Below are 8,654 nucleotides of genomic sequence, written 5' to 3' on the forward strand. Positions count from 1 at the left end.
CCGCGTATTTTACTTTTTTTTTTTCGTGAAAAAATCATAGTGCGCATGCTCGAAATTACACCGCAAGTCGTCATTGCTTTAGACGTGAACGTAACTTACGTACAGCCCTATTCGCGAACGACTTACGCAAACGACGTAAAAATTTCAAAACTCGGCGCGGGAACGACGTCCATACTTAACATTAGCTACGCCTCATATAGCAGGGGTAACTTTATGCCGGAAAAAGCCTAACGTAAACGACGTAAAAAAAATGCGCCGGCCGGATGTACGTTTCTGAATCGGCGTAAATACCTAATTAGCATATTCCTTGCGTAACTATACGGAAGCGCCACCTAGCGGCCAGCGTAAATATGCAGCCTAAGATACAACAGTGTAAGACACTTACGCCAGTCGGATTTTAGGGAAATCTATGCGTAACTGATTCTATGAATCAGGTGCATATATACGACGCCACAACTCAGAGATACGACGGCGTATCCGGAGATATGCCGTCGTATCTCGTTTCTGAATCCAGCCCTGTGTTGGGGTAGACCATTCGACATGAATGACGAAGATTCGACAAAGCAGCAAAAGACATAGGCTATAGAAGAAGTCAAATGTTGGTTGACTAGTAATAATATTTTATAAATATTATTATTACAACATTAGAATTCTTCTATAGCTTGTAGGCAGAACATTTGACCGGAAATGTATGATTGCGGCGTCGTACAGTTTAACTACTCCGTCGAATCTTCTTAGAACATTCCACAGACACCATAAGCCTTCAATGACAGATTCGACCTTAATTCATTCGGATTTTCGGACGAATGCATTTTTTAACAAAACAAAATAAATAAAAACAAATTGCAGGAGTAACTAAATAAAAAAAATCGGACGATGTGCACATGTCTAGAAATGTATAACATTATACGTGAAAGAGCAACTTTGGGGTGAAGAAACTTGACTGGCTTTTATAGAGTCTTGATCTCAACCCGAACACCTTTGGGATGAATTAGAGCGGAGCCAGGCATTCTCCTTCAACATCAGTGCCTGACCTCACAAATGCGCTTCTGGAAGTATGGTCAAACATTCCCATAGACACACTCCTAAGCCTTGTGGACAGCCTTCTTAGAAGATTTGAAGCTGGTATAGCTGCAAAGGGCGGGCCAACTCAATATTGAACCCTACGGACTAAGACTGGGATGCCATTAAAGTTCATGTGTGTGTAAAGGCAGGCGTACCTTTTGGTAATATATATACAGTACAGACCAAAAGTTTGGACACACCTTCTCATTCAAAGAGTTTTCTTTATTTTCATGACTATGAAAATTGTAGATTCACAGTGAAGGCATCAAAACTATGAATTAAAACATGTGGAATTATACATAACAAAAAAGTGTGAAACAACTGAAAATATATTTCATATTCTAGGTTCTTCAAAGTAGCCACCTTTTGCTTTGATTACTGCTTGGCACACTCTTGGCATTCTCTTGATGAGCTTCAAGAGGTAGTCACCTGGCGCAGCACCCCATCACTCTCCTTCTTGGTCAAATAGCCCTTACACAGCCTGGAGGTGTGTTTGGGGTCATTGTGCTGTTGAAAAATAAATGATGGTCCAACTAAACGCAAACTGAATGGAATAGCATGCCGCTGCAAGATGCTGTGGTAGCCATGCTGGTTCAGTATGCCTTCAATTTTGAATAAATACCCAACAGTGTCCCCAGCAAAGCACCCCCACACCATCACACCTCCTCCTCCATGCTTCACGGTGGGAACCAGGCATGTAGAGTCCATCCGTTCCCCTTTTCTGCGTCGCACAAAGACACAGGGGTTGGAACCAAAGATCTCAAGTTTGGACTCATCAGACCAAAGCACAGATTTCCACTGGTCTAATATCCATCCCTTGTGTTCTTTATCCCAAACAAGTCTCTTCTGCTTGTTGCCTTTCTTTAGCAGTGGTTTCCTAGCAGATATTCTACCATGAAGGCCTGATTCACACAGTCTCCTCTTACCAGTTCTAGAGATGTGTCTGCTGCAAAAGGTGGCTACTTTGAAGAACCTAGAATATGAAATATATTTTCAGTTGTTTCACACTTTTTTGTTTTGTATAATTCCACATTAATTCATGTTTTGATGCCTTCAGTGTGAATCTACAATTTTCATAGTCATAAAAATAAAGAAAACTCTTTGAATGAGAAGGTGTGTCCAAACTTTTGGTCTGTACTGTATATACAGTAATATATATATATATATATATATATGTACACATATGTATTTGTGGTTTGTGTGGTGGCCAGTGTACAGATATAAGAAAAACAATAAAAAAAAACTGACTGTGGGTCCCTCTATGCAGACTTGTGAGAGAGTCACCCTATTGCAGAGGGGAGAGAATGACAGGACAGGCTATTATATAGCTGGATTCAGGGCGGCTTAATTTTGACCCGGCGTAGCGTATCGTATTTACGCCAGGCCGCCGTAAGTCAGAGAGGCAAGTGCTGTATTCACAAAGCACTTGCCTCCTAAGTTACGGCGGCGTAGAGTAAATGGGCCGACCAAAGCGCGCCTAATTTAAATGAAGAACAGGGGGGTTTGTTTTATGTAAATTATTTGCATATTCAGCACGGAAAACAACGGAAGCGCCACCTAGCGGGCAGCGTAAATATGCACCCCAAGATACGACGGCGTAAGAGACTTACGCCGCTCGTATCTTAGCCTAATTTAAGCGTATCTGGTCTTTTGCATTCTTATAGTGTATACTGCAAAATAAATGCCATGCACTGCAAAAGTTCAGGTTTGGCTTGAAGAAAAGGTGGCAACCCTATGTGGAAAAAAAACATGGAAATACTCTTTCCAGCAGGGGATGCTACAGATTTAAAGTGATGGTAAATCCGTAGTTTTTAGACACTTTCAGAAGCTAATTTAACCACTTGCCAACCAGCCGCCGTCATTATACGGCGGCAGGTCGGCTTGTTCCCACAAATCGTCGTAGGTGTACTTCGGCTCTTCTAAGAGCTATAGCAGGCGCGTGTGCGCGCGCCCATTGTGCGATGGGGGAGCTGATGCTGGCCATCCATGATCACTCCACAGAGAGCCAGAACGGGGATCTGTCAATGTAAACAAACAGATCCCCGTCCGTGAATGGGGCTGGACGCCATTTACGTTCACGTCAAAACCAATGACTTCCTTGCAACGTCATTTAGCGCAATGCACGGCAGGAAATTTAGGGACGGCACATGCGCAGTTCGTTTGGCGCGGGGACGCGCTTCATTTAAATGAAACACGCCCCCTACTCGCCGCATGTGAATTCCGCGCCGTTACGCCGCGAGAGATACACTACGCCGCCGTTACTTACGGCACAAATTCTTTCTGGATTCGAACCAAAGCCAGGTAAGTTACGGCGGCGTAGCGTATCTCAGATACGCTGCGTCGGTGCAGATCTATGTGGATCTGCCCCTTTGTGTCCCAGCACTGTGTGCATCAATAGAAATACATAGCCCCATAGCCTAGAATGGCAAGGCACTACGTTATTCCTCCCTTCCCCATCCGGACTGACTCCAGACTGCAGTGTCCACTCTAGTAACTCTTTCCTTGGAAGTTCATTAAGGCCTTGTACACACGATCAGTCCAAACTGATGAAAACGGACTGAAGTCAGTTTCATCAGTCCAAACCTACCGTGTGTACGCCCCATCGGGCTTTTGTCCTTCAGACCAAAGTTTTAAAACATGCTTTAAAATCGGACTGATGGACGCCTGACCGTCGGTCAAAACCGATGGTTAGTATACAAAAGCATTGGTTCAAAACCCGCGCATGCTCAGAATGAAGTCGACGCATGCTTGGAAGCATTGAACTTTTTTTTTTCAGCACGTCGTTGTGTTTTACGTCACCGCGTTGGACTCGATCGGATTTTGAACTGATGGTGTGTAGGCACATCAGTCCATCAGACCAGCAGACTTCAGCCTTCAGCCTTCAGTCCGTTTTCATCGGATGGACTGATCGTGTGTACAGGGCCTTAGACGGTAGGAGCCAGTTGCATTGGAAGTCATACACTGCTAGCACTGGGGTGAGAATTTTAATAAATAGTTTACTAGGGATTTTTTTTTTATTATTGTGCTCAATATGCTAAGCTAAAAAATACTGAGGGTTTTATTTTACTTTAACCTCTTCAACCCCGAACGAATTGACTGCTCAATGACGGGGCCGTTTTTTGCAATTCTGCACTGCGTCACTTTAACTGACAATTGCGTGGATAATGCGAGGCTGCTCCCAAACAAAATTGATGTCTTTTTTTCCCCACAAATAGAGCTTTCTTTTGGTGGTATTTGATCATCTCTGTTATTTTAATTTTTTGCGCTATAAACAAGAAAAGAGTAACAATTTTGAAAAAAAACCACAATATTTTGTACTTTTTGCTATAATAAATATCCCCAATTGTTTTAAAAAAAAGGTGATTTTTTTTCTCAGTTTAGGCCGATACGTATTCTTCTGCATATTTTTGGTAATAAAAATCGCAATAAGCGTATATTGATTGGTTTGCACAAAAGTTATAGCGTCTACAAAATAGGGGATAGATTTATGTAATTTATTATATTATTTTTTTGGCGGACACATCAGACACTTTAGACACTATTTTGGGACCATTGGCATTTAAACAGCGATCAGTGCTATAAAAATGCACTGATTACCGTAAAAATTTCACTGGCAGGGAAGGGGTTAACACTAGGGGGCGATCAAGGGGTTAACTGTGTTCACTGACTCTGTGTTCTAACTGTGGGGGGGGGGGACTCACTAGAGGAAATGACAGATCGTGGTTCTTAGCTGTTAGGAACTCATGATCTGTCTCTCCTCAGAGAACAGGGATGTGTGTGTTTACACACACATTCCTGTTCTGCCTCTTGTGCCCGCGATCACTTGTGGCCAGCGGTCATTGCGACGGCCAGTCGCGAGCATCGCCCTGCTATCCCACTTACAGGTAGGGCCACCATTAGGGGGGTACAGGCAGTACACCAGTAAGGGGCCCAGAGGTCCCCAGGGGCCCGGATGGCAACCCCCTTTTTTTTTATTTATTTTTTTATAAGGCGCCCGGAGGTCCCCAGGGCCCCGGATGGCAACCCCCCTTTTTTTAAAAAAAAAAATAGATCTTTTTTGGTTTGTTTTGTTTTTTTATTAAAGGGCGCAGAGGTCCCCAGGGCCCTGGATGGCAACCCCCCTTTTTTTCTATAAAAAAATATATATATTTTTTATATATATATATATATATATATATATATATATGTATATATTTTTTTATTTCTTTTTTTATTTTTTATTAAAGGGCCTAGAGGTACCCAGGGGCCCGGAGATCCCCAGGGCCCCGGATTGGCAACCCCCCCTTTTTTTAAAAAAATATTTAAAGAAATGTTAATTTTTTTATATATTTTTTTTCCCAGGGTCCCAAAAGTCTACCCCCCTTTTTTTTAGATTTTTTTTTTTATTTCTCTAATTTTGTAAGGGGCGCCCCCCCCCAATTCGTGCCACCCCCCCGATTTTAAATTCACAGCCCCCCGCTTCTCAATTAGCGGTGGCACTCCCACACTTCTTAATTTGCGGCAGCCTCCAGCTTCTCAATTTGAGGCGGCAGCACCCCCCCCCCGGTTCTCTGCTCCAGGGGGCCCATGCCTGAAGCGCTGTGTAAGGGGCCCCCATAATTCCTGATGGCGGCCCTGATGTACAGCTACGAAGGTTCACCGGATCTTGCCGACCTGCCGCAGTATGATGACGCCGGCTGGCCGGCAAGTGATTAAATGGCAGCAAATGGAATTGCAATGACATCAGACACTCGTCTGTGAATATTTGTCCCAAGTAACTTGACCCATGGCAAATTTTTATTGACCCAGGTTGGTCCACACGTTTAGACACCGTTGGACACAGGTTTTCTATTCCACAGATATTCTGGCCCAGATTCACAAAAGAGATACGACGGCGTATCTCCTGATACGCCGTCGTATCTTTGTTTTAGGGTCTTCCTAACTATGCGACTGATTCACAGACTCAGTTTCCCATAGTTAGCCCTAAGATCCGACAGGTGTAATTGAATTACACTGTCGGATCTTAGGATGCAATACCTCGGCCGCCGCTGGGGGGAGTTTGCGTTGTAAACCAGCGTCGGGTATGCAAATTAGTAGTTACGGCGATCCACGGTGGTTTTTCGCGTTCGCTACGTCGCTGCTAGTCTAGTTTCCCGTCGCAAAGTTAGTCGTCGTTTTAGCTGCCCTAACTTTACACAGCCCACGTATGTGCTGTATAAAGTATGGCCGTCGTTCCCGCGTCGAAATTTAAAAATGTTTTGTTTTTGCGTAAGACGTCCGGGAATACGAAAGTACGCTACGCACGTCGCCGTTCAAAAAAATTACGTCACTTCGCGCAAAGCAGAATTTCAAAACGGAGCATGCGCAGTAGGTCCAGCGCGGGAGCGCGCCTAATTTAAATGGCACACGCCCCTTTGAATTACGCGGGCTTACGCCGGAGGCCGCCGGCGTAAGTTTTCATACAAGTGCTTTGTGAATCAGGCACTTGCGATGAAAACTTGCGGCGGTGTAACGAATCTACGATACGTTACGCCGCCGCGATTCTACGTGAATCTGGCCCTCTATTTTCTACACATGAACACGTGATGGAAGTGGGTAAAGTCAATGGAATGTCTTTGTATAAATATAAAGCAAATTGAAATGAGAGAAATCTCTGACTCATAACAGTTATTACGTTTCTTTTTCTTTACAAACTTGCCTAACTGCTTAATAATATGCATTTTTTTCTTTCTAAATGTTTAAGATATACTACCTTCTAAAGGAAATTAAATATTCATTTGACTCAAAAGATCCAATGCCATTCTTTAATGAATACGGAGAATTTGTTTATCACTACAGAATAGTAAACTGGATACTGGAAGATGGAGATACTGTGAATTATAATGAAGTAGGAACATTTACACCCTGGGCTTCAGAAGATCAGCAGTTTCACATAAACCCAAAAGCCATACAATGGAAATTCACTAAGAAGGTAGGACCATAATATGCATTTGAATTATAATAAGGACTAAAATAAATCAAAAAGAGAAAAAAAGGCCCAGATTCACAAAGCACTTACGCCGACGTATAACAAGTTACGCCGACGTAAGTGCAAATGTGCGCCGTTGTATCTGTGCGCCAGACCCACAAACAGATATGCGCCTAAAACCAGGCTACACCCCGCCGACGTAGCTTGCTTACGCCGGCATAGGGTGGGCGCACATTTAGGCTGGGCGCATGGTGCCGCTCCCATTGATTAGCCATTCAAACATGCAAATGAGGGAAATACAGCGATTCACGAACCTGCATGCGCCCGATGCAGGCTACGCAAGGTGCGCGTAAGTTGTACGTCCGGCGTAAAGTTATTTCCCATAAAGGAGGTGCAATCCAGCAGCAGACATGCAAAGGTCTGCACCAGGGAACACAAGCCGGTGTATTTTACGTTGGACGTGTGTCTGGCTGGGCGTAGGTTACGTTCACGCCGTACGCAGTGATCCGGCGTAGCTTAGGCAGTGGTTCCGACATGGTTGTGAGCAGGCGCAGGGGGATGCGTCCACGTCATGGCGCATGCACAGTTCGCGATACGTATCTGTCTCAAGCCTCATTTGCATGGGTCACGCCCACTTCCACCTACGCCGGCGTACGCCTTCGAATCCCACACCACGCTGGCGCAGCGTTGGGAGCACTGGCTTGCTGAATGCATTGCTTGCCTCTCTGCACTGCGTTGGCGTAGCGTACATTGGTTACTCTACGGCGGCGTAATGTGCGCCTTGCTCTCTGTGAATCTGGGCCAAATTCTCCAAAGATCTCCTGAAGCCTCCTACACACGAACGAGGAACTCGACGGGCGAAACACATCGCTTTCCTCATCAAGTTCCTTGTTAGGCTGTCGAGGAACTCGACAAGCCAATTTTCTCCATTCCCGTCGAGGAAATAGAGAACTTTCTCTCTTTTTGGCTCGTCGAGTTTCTCGACAGTTTCCTCGACGAAAATGTACACACGACCGGTTTCCTCGGCAAAAAAATATCTCCCAGCAAGTTTCTTGCTGGTTTTTGCCGGGAAACTCGGTCGTGTGTACGAGGCCTTAGACAGAAGTCATATTGGGCCCTGTCAACCATTTGCACACAGGTTTCAAACTACTGGGAGTGAATTGGTTTGAATTCCAGTACAACATTTGTGTTTGTAAGGTTTTGTTGGGGTTTGTGGAGCTTACATTGATGATACCATGGAACAAAGTAAGAAAAATTACTTCCCATTGGAGCGCTGGGTGCATTTTTATTTGGAAATCATTTTACACATTGCCATAGTAATGGGAACATAAGCATCACCAGTCCCCGCCACGTGCACTCAATGCTATAACTAGAATCATTTTGTTTACACATTGCTGCTATTGAAATGTGTAAATCAAATAAGTCCCCACTAGTATGCTGGGTGCATATGTGTGGACTGACAGTAAACTCTGTGCTCTGGCAGGAAATAATTTGGTTTAGTGCGGGATTGGTGCTTATGTGACTGCTATTATGAGTGATTGGCATGGCCTCTACCATTTCCCAGAGGCGACTCTTTAATTAGGCAAATTAGGCGGTCGCCTAAGGCCTCGCATTCACATGGGCCTCGCGGTCGCCTAACTTA

This window comes from Rana temporaria, chromosome 1, assembly GCF_905171775.1.
Source record: "Rana temporaria chromosome 1, aRanTem1.1, whole genome shotgun sequence".
NCBI lineage: Eukaryota > Metazoa > Chordata > Amphibia > Anura > Ranidae > Rana > Rana temporaria.